The sequence below is a fragment of the Rhineura floridana genome, chromosome 10 (assembly GCF_030035675.1).
Source record: "Rhineura floridana isolate rRhiFlo1 chromosome 10, rRhiFlo1.hap2, whole genome shotgun sequence".
NCBI lineage: Eukaryota > Metazoa > Chordata > Lepidosauria > Squamata > Rhineuridae > Rhineura > Rhineura floridana.
The window spans coordinates 41,529,886-41,542,697 of NC_084489.1; positions in this window are offsets into that span (position 1 = coordinate 41,529,886).

Here is a 12,812-nt window from a genome sequence, read left to right on the forward strand (position 1 = left end):
AAGTCAAATGATAAGATTTAGACAGAAGGAGGCTCGCTCGTTAAAAACGTTTTTTGAAAGAAAAAAAGTCTCGCTTATTTTCAGCACAGCTTGTTGGAAATCCGGACTCCGTCTTCCGCTGCTAGATATGCTTTCTTATCTCAGGAGATTCCTGATCAAATCCAGCCATCTACAGCTCAACGAAGTTTCATGGATAATCTCTTTGGTTCCCCTTTATCTTGGAGAACATTTACGCCAGTCAAAGATTCCTCTTGACTGGCTTTTAACTGAAAAAAGCTTCCTCTGAGATAGAGCTCCCTCAGAGACAACCACCAGCCAGCACTCCTTCCGGGAAGTCCGGCATGGTTCTGAATTTTGGATTGGGTGAGTGAAGTTCCTAATCACTGAATTGCAGTCCTGTGCATGCTTCCCCGTCTGAGTAAGCCCCATTGAATACATTGGGATTGCTTCTGAGTAAACATGCATAGGATTGCACCTTGGGGTGGTCATGGTCCCCTTCTGTTGTTTTCATCCTGAGGGGCAGATTAGGCTGAGAGATGGTGCATAGCCCGTGGTCACCCAGTAAACTTTGTATCTTATTTCCATTTTAAAATTTAATTAAAATGATCTATATGCAGACAAAGTTTATGAAGTAACGCAGATCTACATAATACAATTAAAGCACATCCAACCCACATATACAGCGCATGACTTCGCCCCCCAAATCCTGGGAAGTGTAGTTTCCTCCTTATAGTTATAGTTCTCACCACCCTTAACAAACTAAAATTCCCAGGATTCTGTGGGGGGATTCATGTGCTTTAAATGTATTATGTGGATCTGCTCTAGTATGCTGTGCATTCATTAGTGAAATTAAAAGTCCAATTTTAAAAGATACTTTTTAAAACAGGGTTGTAGCTCAGTGGTAGTGCACATGTTTTGCATGCAAAGGTCCAAAATTCAATCTCTGGAAGAGATTATTGCCTGGAATCCTGGACAGCCAATGCTAATCCATGTTAGCAGTACTGAGCGAGATGGTACCAAATGGCCTAACCTAATATAAAAGAGGAAAGAGATCCAAGGCCACAGTGACTCTGAAATTTATTTATATTTTTTATTTACAACATTTATTTACTGCTATATTGTACAAAATCTCAAAGCAGTTTATAGAAGGAAGGAAAACAATAAAATTATTGGCAAAAACAGTTAAAGACAGGTATTTAAAAACATTCAAAATAATAAAACCAACAATGAGTTAAAGGAAAAAAACAATAGCTTCTATATGCGTGGGTAGGCTTGCCTAAACAAAAATGTTTTTAGCAGGTGCCAAAATGAGTACAATGAAGGTGCTTGCTTAATGGAAATAGGCAGGGAGTTTCAAAGTATACGTACTGCCACACTAAAGGATCAATTTCTTACAAGAGCAGAACAAGTACTATGTGGCATCCGTAGAAAGTACACCTTGAAAGTACATAGAAAGTACACCTTGAACTTGGCCTGGTAGCAAATTGGCAACCAGTGCTGATTTCACAGCAGAGGTATGATATGCTGATAGGGTCTCACTCATGTCAGCAATCGTGCCACAGCATTCTGTACTAACTGCAGCCTCTGGGTCAGGTTGTGCTGAATGGAGATTTCTGTGACCTTGGCTGACTGGCTGCCAGAATTTTTTGAGTTTTGGTTAGGAATCCTGACTGGTTGTGGGATGCTGAGTTTTCTGTCTTACTTGTAGGAATCTTGTTGTGGTTGGTATGGTATTGCATTTAGGAAATCATCACTGTCTTCTGTTTTTCTTTTTCTATTTGCATTTTATTTACCTCTGACCTTACTCCCTTAGTGTCATGGCCCCTTCAGAGGACTCGGAGGAGGAGGAAGAGGCAGAGTTGGCAGACCCAGGAGAAGGAACTAGTGGAACTAGCGATGCCAGGTCTCCGGCAAACGGCCGGAGACTGCGGCCCCACCCTTGCTTTTCTCACCTCCGGCCAGAATTGCCCCCATGTTGTTTAATCTCCGGTTTTCGGCAGGAGTCTCTGTTTTTTGGGGAGGCTCTCCGGAGATATACACCAAAACGTCAAAAAAACCCAGCGTGACTGTTTTTACAGATCTTTAGAACAATTCCTTGCTCTGGCTACAACTCCCATCAGCCCAATCCAGTGGCCATGCTGGCTGGGGCTGATGGGAGTTGTAGTTTTAAAAAGTAACTTTTCAAAGCTCTGGCTGTAACCCCGCCCTTTCAGGATTGTAGCCAATGAAGCCAGGGTTGTGACTTGTTGATCCAAGCATGCCTAGGCTTAATTTCAACGTCAGAAAATGGTGGCTTTAAGATTTTTGCAGTCTGCGTAAGTAATATGGCTTAACGTTTTTTTCCCTCTTCTGTCCAAGAGTCAGACCCTGGGCTATGAAATATGAAAGTATTTAATCCAATATCTGCTTTTCTGGGAGTAAAGCAATTCTAATAATCCCATGTACCCGGAGTAAACCCCATTGAACTCCATTAGGACTTACTTTTGAGTAGACATGGTTAGGATTGTGCTGTAAATTAATGGGACTTATGAGTAAACACAGCGCAGACTTGTGTGTTGTAAATCTTTCTCTCCCCCCCCAACCCTATTTTTAAAGAAATTAGGCAGGGTTTATCACAGTTTTTATTATGTAGGAAACTAATACTGATTTTTTTAAAAAATGAATGAAGTTTATTTATTTATTTTTATTTATTTATTATTTGATTTATATCCCACCCTTCCTCCCAGTAGGAGCCCAGGGCGGCAAACTAAAGCACTAAAAACACTTTAAAAATCATAAAAACAGACTTTAAAATATATTAAAACATCTTTAAAAACATTTTTAAAAGCTTTAAAAACATTTTTTTTAAAAGAAAAGGTTTAAAAACATATTAAAAAGCAATTCCAACACAGACGCAGACTGGGATAAGGTCTCAACTTAAAAGACTTGTTAAAAGAACAAGTTCCTTATCACTTCAGGGTACAGTTTTCCCTGGTTGAGTAAGCCCCATTGAATACATTGGGACTTGCTTCTGAGTAAACAAACATAGGATTGCACTATAAATATCTTTACAGGTTGTATAAATAATAAACATATTTGATGGTCATGCTTATATAAATATTTTCATAGAATCATAGAATAGTAGAGTTGGAAGGGGCCTATAAGGCCATCAAGTCCAACCACCTGCTCAATGCAGGAATCCAAATCAAAGCATTCCCAACAGATGGCTGTCCAGCTGCCTCTTGAATGCCTCCAGTGTTGGAGAGCCCACTACCGCTCTAGGTAATTGGTTCCATTGTCGTATGGCTCTAACAGTTAGGAAGCTTTTCCTGATGTCCAGTCGAAATCTGGCTTCTTGCAACTTGAGCCCATTATTCCGTGTCCTGCACTCTGGAACAATCGAGAAGAGATCCCGGCCCTCCTCTATGTGGCAACCTTTCAAGTACTTGAACAGTGCTATCATATCTCCCCTCAGTCTTCTCTTCTCCAGGCTAAACATGCCCAGTTCCTTCAGTCTCTCCTCATAGGGCTTTGTTTCCAGTCCCCTGATCATCCTTGTTGCCCTCCTCTGAACCTGTTCCAGTTTGTCTGCATCTTTCTTGAAGTGCAGAGACTAGAACTGGATGCAGCACTCAAGATGAGGCCTAAACAGTGCTGAATAGAGGAGGACTAATACTTCACGTGATTTGGAAACTATACTTCTGTTAATGCAGTGGCCTTCTGCTGACTGCCCTGGCCTGGCGGCACTTAACCCTTCTTGGTGAAAGCAAGTAGGCTATATTAAATGTTCCCTACCCAGGCTCCATCTTTTAGCTAAGATTTCTATCTTAATTTCCAATCAGATTTTTTTTAATTGTATGCTCCAAGAAACTGATGCTTAATGTATTGATGCTTAATGTATCATGCTTAATGACATCACTCGGGCCCGCCCCATGATATCACTAGGGCCCGCCCCATGATATCACTTGCACAAATTTAGATTTTTTCTGTGAAAAAATGTGGTTGTAGTTTGATAAAGAAGAGTGGGCTTTGTACTTATACAACCTCTCATTTCTCTCAAAGAGCTTGTACTGTTGTTACCCAGTTTGAATTGTTTCATAATATTATTAGTGATGAAGTACAAGTAATGGTGAAAGGCTCTGTACTAATGCACAAGCAGCAGAGAGTGCTTTTCTAAAGAAGGTTAAACAATGCTGCAAATTGGGTCACAACTCTGTGTTTCCCCTTCTCTGAACATGTTTTAATTACAAATAAACTAAATAAAAACTGGGATACTTTCCATATGAAATGGCTAGATGCTTTACAGGTAATCTTTCAAGAAAAATGTGGTTGTAGTTTGATTTTGAAGAAGGATCTTATCTAATCCTAAAATTAGACCAGAGTGTCCAAAGACAACCTGATGATCCGTTGCTCTGTGAACTGAATTTAAGGGCTTTGGGATTCAGATTATTTCCTGGCACTGGTGTTTCAACCATTATTTTGTCCCTGGGGCAATCTGACAAGTTTCTGTAGCTCTTCTGTATCAGCAGTTCTTTCTGGGAAGGTGAGATAAGCCTATTCCTTGTCTGAAAAAACAATAATCAAACCAGAATTTTCTGCTAAACTTTGATTGTTTGGTTTCAGCAATGGTGCCAGCTCCTCTTCCACCTTTATTAGGGTCTTTTAACTTGAGTATCAATCTGTACACAGACTATTGTGTAATCTACTATTTAGTAATAAGAGGCCTTTTTTTAGTGTGATCTGTTCCTTCTTTTTCTTGACTTTGTTCATACTCACATATTTCACAATCTCAGTGTACACAGATAACTGAGAGTCACAGTTGATGGATCCTGCCACAACTGGTGGGATTCAAGCAATATCCTCCTCTGAAGTCAGAAGTGACATCTTGTATGAAGTGGGCCTAAGGTATAATCATTGTTTTATGAATTTAGGAAACCATGTTTCTACAGTTGCTTATATCTGGTTTTGGCTCTGTTTTGTTCCTCTGTTTCTGTTTGTTCCAAATTCTATAGAAATCTAAGAAAAGCTGTTGTTTTGGCTGCTGTTTAGTTTTGCTAAGAGAAAAAACTGAGAATAAAAGCAAGCTTTGTTCCTTGTAAAATTAAATGACACCAAAAAAGGGAAAAACAGGGAAAAGAGAAGAATCTATAAGAGATGAGAAATGTTTGAATCTAGTGGGTGGAGAAAAAATCTTAGCAATGAGAAGACAGCTGCAAATTTAAATAATCAAAACAGAGTGAGAAAGATGCTGTGAAAATATAAATATCTGCTGCTTAAACTGTCTGAATTTTTAGATGTTCACTCTCAGTTTACATAATTAAGGGTGATAATATTGACAATTTACTGAACATAGTAAGTGCTCCAAAGCATCAGAAGAGGAACAAATGATATCCTAAACCCAACAAAGATAAAAAATCTATGACTTATAGGAAGATTCTATTGAAAGAAGAGAATAGAATGAACTTTCAGGAAGAGGGTCTTCTAATTGACTCCTTTCTAGTGTGCATTAAACTGGAATAACGGTCTAGTGGTAGACACAGCTCTTTGAGAGTATGCCAGTTAATGCCAGTGGCAAAGTGGCAACTGACTGGGCATTAATGCCTGTTGTTGGAACTGTAGAGACTTTGACCATATTTCTTCTCTCAGCGAGGCAATAAAGGCTGTAGTCTGTATAATATGGTTAGCTCCAGTCTGAGCATAAGTGATTAAAGGATAAACTGCTTTAATAAATTCTGCCAATATCCTTGTGTAGAACAATAAAAAAATGCTTTTCCAAAGAGGCAACCATGTTAGTCTGTTTAGCGCGCACGCACGCACACACACACACACAATGTGTCATTTTAAAGACTACGATATTTATTATAATATTAGCCTATCTTACATACATTTGAGCTTTGCATGTCATGGCATTTTGATCTTGCTGTTTACCATTTTCTTTCTATAACCATGTATGTATGTATACAAATATATGTGCAAAGTGAAGATAACACTTTATGCATCTGAAAAAAAAGGCTTTGGTCTAGGAAAGCTTATCCCACAACAGATCTGTTAGTCTTTAACAGCAGTGAGGAACCTGTGGCTGTCCAGATGTTGCTGAACTACAACCCCTATCATCCCTGGCCATTAGCTATGCTGGCTGTAGCTTATGGGAGTTGGAAGGGCCACATGTTTTCTACAACACTTGAAGGGCCTCAGGTTCTGCACTCATTCTATAAGGTGCTACAAGACTCCTTAAAAAAAAGAAAAAAAGGAGGGGGAGAACAATGGTTTTCAGTTCCAGAAGTTTCTTGTATTTTCTGAACCTTTACTGCCCATTAAAATAGCAATAGCTTTGTGTTGTTTCAAGAGAACAGGTTTCTCCAGGTAGTGCCTTTTTAACAAATGGCTCCTTAGAGAGATCTCCTGCTATGCCATATAACTGCTTTGATTACATTTCAAAAACACATCTGGGCTGCAATGAATACCTAATTGGGTTTATTCTCATAAGCTACTGTCAACCAATTAATCTCAGTATTGCTGAGGGGTTCAGAGCATGATCCCACAAAGGATTATACAGCCACGAGAGTGGCTGTATACTATAGCCAGCGTGGGTTTTTCACATTCCGCAATGTTAAATTGAAAATACCCCCATGCCATTCTGATGCTTCCCATAAACTCATTTCAAAACAAAACCTTACAAAACTTATAGTCCTGAACTCAGAAATGCTTGCTTAACAACCCTGTCAATTTTCATGGTGATACACAAAACAGTCAGAGAGAATAGAGAGTTCAAAGTCTAGAAAGAGAGAAAAAAAACCCAGAGCCCTTTTGGACTTTTTTCTGCCAGAGTTCTCATAATCTGTTGAAATTCATTAAAAATCAGCCATGTTCACAGAGTACCTGTAATCCTAATACTGACCTTGCCCCATACTCTGACCTTCATCTTCTGCAGTTTAAAAGTTAAAAAAAATGTTTGGCTGATTTGTAATTAATTTAATAAATTTTGGCTGGAAGCCTATGATAATGCAGGGCATGCTCAGTAAGAACCAACTGTCAGAGACTCAGAGTTCTAAAAGCCAGACTCACAGCTGCTGGGCTTGCCTAATCAGGGGGCCACACCCACACCAGACTTTGATTTCACTTTAGACAGTCATGACTTCCCCCAAAGCATCCTGGGAAGTGTAGTGTGTGAAGGGTGCTGAGAGGAGACTCCTATTCCTGTGACAGAGCTCCAGTGGTCAGAATGGTTTAACAGTCAGCCACTCTGATTGAAGGTCTGTGAGGGGAACAGGGCGTTTCCTAGCAACTCTCAGCACCCTTCATTAACTACACTTCCCAGGATTCTTTGGGAGAAGCCATCACTGTCTAAAAGGAAATAAAGGCCTGGTATGGATGTGGCCAGGGACAACTTTGGTTTCAATTTGGGTGGGAGGCTATTTGTGCCTGCTGTAGAATAAAAAGGTGGGGGAAACGCTGAAAAGCAATGATACTGCTCACAATGTTTTCCTTTTGGAAAGTAAAGGGGCTTCCCTTCTGCCCAGTGCCCACCCACCCAATCTCCTCCCTCTCCCCTCCCTGCCCCTCCCCCAGGTCAGTGTTGGACTACGACCTGGGAGACCAGGGTTCGAATCCCATGAAGCTCACTGGGTGACCTTGGGTGACCAGTCACTGCCTCCAGCCTCAGAGGAAGGCAATGGTAAAACCACCGCTGAATACTGTTTACCATGAAAACCCTATTCATAGGGTCAACATAAGTTGGGATGAACTTGGGCAGTCCATTTCCAAACATGATTGCACAGAAATAAATCCCATTGAACTCAAAAAGTATGCAAATGATCAAACCTACCCTCCCTTCTCCCTCCTATCCTCTCCCTCTTGCCCCTTCCCTCACCCCTCCCTTCCCATCCCCATCCCCTTTCAATCCCCTCCTTCCCCTTCCCTCTCCTCCCCCTCCCCTTCCTCCTCCCCATGGTCAGTTTTACCTATCTTAAGCATGATTCCATGAAGTAAATACCACTAAAGTCTATAAGCATGCAAATTATCAAACCTGCCCTCCCCCCTTCCTTTGCCCCCCTCCAACACACTCCTTCCCCTTCCCACTCCCCCTCCTCCTCCCCCATGGTCAGTTTTTCCTATCCTAAGCATGATTGCATAGGAGTAAATCCCATTGAACTCAATAAGTATGCAAATGATCAGACCTGCTTTTCCCCTCCTCCCCCTCTTCTCTCCCTTTCTCCTCCCCTCCCTTCTTCCTTCTTCCTCCTCCCTTGCCCAATCCAGCCCTCCCTCCCTCCCCCCAGTCAGTTGTACCTATCCTAAGCATGATTGCATGGGAATAAATCCCACTGAACTCAATAAACATGCAAATGTTCAAACCTGACCTTCTCCTCCCCTCTCCCTCCTGCCTGCTCCCATCCCAGTCCTCCCCTCTGCGTCTTCTCCCCTTCCTCCTCCTCCTCCTCCTCCTCTCCCCATCCTCTGTTGACAGTTTCACCTATCCTAAGCATGATTGCAGAGGAGTAAATCCCATTGAACTCAATAAGCATGCAAATGATCAATCCATTCTCAGCAAACTTGCACAGGATCCCATTTCTTACCTACCGGACTAAAAAGCAGGGAAATTCACTAATAGGTAAACAACCTTGCAGTTTAAGAACATACCTATAGCCCACAGCAATTTCTATCAAACTTTAAAAAGCAGGGAAATTGGGCAGCTATAGTGAATGCACCAGTGGAGCAGGAGACCTGAATTCCTCTCTGAGATATTGTACTGCCCTATTTGGGTTGGTCTTTCACAGTCCAATCCACTTTCTGTGTAGCTTGGAAGAATTTGGTAACATGTGCCTCTGAGCATATGTACTGAGCAGGGGTTGGACTTGATGGCCTTATAGGCCCCTTCCAACTCTACCAGTGGTGTGCTGGAGCTGGCTAGTACTGGCTCACAAGAGCCGATTGTTAAAGTGTCGAGAATTCTGCGAGCCATTTGTTAACAGAGGGAGCATGGGCTTCTGGGCAGAGCTTAGAAAAGCTACTTGTTTGAACTGCAACTCCCATCAGCCCAATCCAGTGGCCATGCTGGCTGGGGCTAATGGGAGTTGTAGTTAGGGTTGCCATATTGCCTGGTTAGCTGGGTTTTACCCATATTCTTTGCATGCCACCTGGTGCCCGTTTAGCCCCTTAGGTGGCCCGGATTCTCAGCTTTAATTTTTTAAAAAATTAAGTTTCTAGGTGGTCCGGTTCTCGAGATATACCTAAAAACATCAGCTAGCCCCCCGACTGTTAAATCTTTTTTTAAAACAAATCTGTCCTTTATAGCACTTCGTAGCTCAGTCTAACCCCGCCCGTTCAAGATTGCAGCCAATCAGTGTGAAGCCAGTTTGGTTGACCTGAGCAGTGTCTAGAAAACCTCATTGCAATGCCAGAAAATGGTGGTCCCCCCCCCAGTTTATCTGAAAATCTCATAAATTGGGTAAGTATATACATTTCAGTTTTTTCCCCTCTTGTGTGCAGGAGTCAGATCCTGGGCAGTGTTTTCAAAACCTTCCCAATATTTGCTTTTGTGGGGGTAAAAGCATGCTAATTCCATATGCCCAGAGTAAATCCCATTGAATTCAATAGGACTTACTTTTGAGTAGATATGGTTATGAATGTGCTGTAAATTAATGGGACTTTTGAGTGAATGTAAAAAAGAATTGTGTTTGTGTTCTAACTCTTTCTGTTACCCCTCCAGTCCTATTTTAAAGCAAGTAGGCAGGTATTACAGTTTTTATTCTGTAGGAAACTAATACTGATTTTTAAAAAATTAATACTGATTTTTCTGCAATGACCAACTGGTTTGACAATAAACTATTATATGGGCTGTATGTATTTATACATCTGCAGTGTGTGTGTGTGTGTGTGTGTGTGTAGTCTTTCCAACAACCCTGTGAGGTAGGGTTGGGAAACAAAGGCAACTCACAATAAGAAATAAATCCCTTTAAAATCCAATAACCATAAAGCAAGAATGAACAGTTGGAAAACAGCCTAAAGAGGCATGATTCTGAATTTTGGGTTGGGTGAATGAAGTTTATTTATTTATTATTTGATTTATATCCCGCTCTTCCTCCCAGTAGGAGCCCAGGGCGGCAAACAAAAGCACTAAAGCACTTTAAAACATCATAAAAAACAGACTTGAAAATATATTAAAACATCTTTGAAAATATTTTTTAAAAGCTTTAAAAAAACATCTTTTTTAAAAAAGGAAAAGGCTTAAAACATATTAAAAAGCAATTCCAACACAGACTCAGACTGGGATAAGGTCTCAACTTAAAACAGCGTTACCCAACCTTTTTCGTCCCAACGCCCCTTTGCAAAATCTTTTTGTGCCCAACGCCCCCCTCAGATTAAGTATATGCCAATGCTTCCTATTCTTCCCTTAAAATATGAGTAATGCATAAAAGGTATTTTCAATGATTATTACTGATCGTTTTTATCATGTCTTTTTATTGCACTTAGATTACACATTGAATTCTTAGTATGATTTATTAATATACATACATAGTTATAGAAAAGTAAATAAAATGAGGTTTATTATAAAATACTAGCGTGATCCTTGAGCTTGATGAGTTTTGGCTAACTGCACAATATCTGGAAACAACGGGTAGCGAGTGTGTCCCATTCCTGAAGAAAACCAGCGAATAACGTGACTGTCTGCGTCACCTGTTTGCACACGGCACTCATCCTTTGGAAGAATGCACCCTCCACCAATACACTCAGCTTATAAAACACTCTCTTGTGATTGGTTCCGACATCCCTCAAGATAGGATCGGAACATTACCTAGTGCCTGGGCGTGTCTAATATCCTAATTCCTTGATATGACACTGGCTGCTATTCAGAATTTCTTTACTAAAGAGCACACACTATTTATAGTGTTATTTCCATGAATTGAGACTATTAAATACATTCTAACTGGGGACAAAACAGTTTAAAAATTAATGATTTGTGTATTAAATAAAATTAAACTTAAATGCTTCAACTGTCGCATCAGACCGCCAAATGTGAACGCCCCCCTAATGAACTCAAACGCCCCCCTAAAGTTTGTAGTCATGCCAACGCCCCCCTGAAAGGCTGTAATGCCCCCCAGGAGGGCGCTAACATCCACGTTGGGAATCGCTGACTTAAAAGAACAAGTTGAAAGAACAAATTCCTTATCACTTGAGGCTGTAGTTCTCTGCACACTTCCCAGTTTGAGTAAGCCCCATTGAATACATTGGGATTTGGTTCTGAGTAAACAAACATCGGATTGCACTATAAATATCTTTACAGATTGTGTAATTCATAAACATATTTGATAGTCATGTTTATATAAATATTTCTTCATACTGTGTCCCAATAAGTATTTGATTTCACACTATGGTTGTAGATGATTTTTTCCTCTACATTTTAAGTGTGCCCTTCTTCCTGGGGGTGGTCATGGTTCTCCGTTGTTTTCATCCTGAGGGGAGGATAGGCTGAGAGATGGTGAGCAGCACATTTAAGGTCTCTTCACCTCCCCCCCCCTTTTTTATTTGTATTTATTTTATATTTCTCCAATATCTTCCCCTGGCTGTTTTATGTATTTTAAATATTTGTAGATTAAATAAATAGGAAATCATAATTGTGAACCTCCCTAAAAGCAATTTACCTATCCTTATGTTTTGGCAAAGTGATGGTGTGAAGGCATGCTGGTAGAACAAGAGACCATGTTTGAGGCATGTTATAAGGTGTTTGAGGACTTTGTCACACATTACTTTTTGAGACCTGTAGATTCACATTGGAAAGAACACGTGCACGTATTGAATGGTGGCTTGGGTGCTGTTTTTTCAGTCTATGCTGCGTGTGTAGGGAAGGTGATACATCATCTGGCAGCTAGCTTCATAACGTGAGAATTAAAAACATTTGGATCACCATTCACTTGTTTACTTTTCTCACTATTGAGACCACTTCATATATTACTTTTTCATACACAGAAATTTAATCTTTGTATAGGAAAAAGTATTTTGTAAAATATGAAGGACAGTGGCTGCCCAGTCAGTATAACCACGGTACAAGATCTACTCAGCCACTGTAATTACCTTTTTGTTTTGAATGCCCTGTTGTCTGGGTCTTGGTTGAGGTGTGCATCCAACTTTGATGTGCTTATGGAAGGAGTGTGCAAGTAGTGCCCCCCCCCAAGTGTGGAGGCTTGGACAAACATTGTGTTATGAAAAACCAAAGTCTGTGTGAAAGTACATATTTGGGAATGCCATCAGTGTAATCCTAAACACACTTAATAAATAATATTGAACTTGCACATCACAAAATATTTTACGGTCATGTCCATAAGCACCAGGAGGGTAGTTGCCCAGGGTCTGAATGATCCTGACTTTAGTGTTCAGTGATATATCTTTGCATTTGAGGACCTTTTCTAGTTCTCTCATAACTGCCCTCCCCAGCCCTAGCCTTCTTCTGATTTCTTGACTATTGTCTCCATTTTGGTTAATCACTGTGCCAAGGTATTGATAATCCTCGACAAGTTCAATGTCCTCATTATCAGCTTTGAAGTTACATAAATATTGTTATCATTACTTTAGTCTTCTTGACGTTGAGCTGTAGTCCCACTTTTGTGCTTTCCTCTTTAACTTTCATCAGCATTCGTTTCAGATCATTACTGGTTTCTGCTAAGAGTATGGTATCATCTACATATCTTAAATTACTGATATTTCTCCCTCAGTTTTCACACCTCCTCATCTTGGGCCAATCTCGCTTTCCATATGATGTGTTCTGCATATAGATTAAACAAATAGGATGATAAAATACACCCCTGTCTCACACCCTTTCCGATGGGAAACCAATT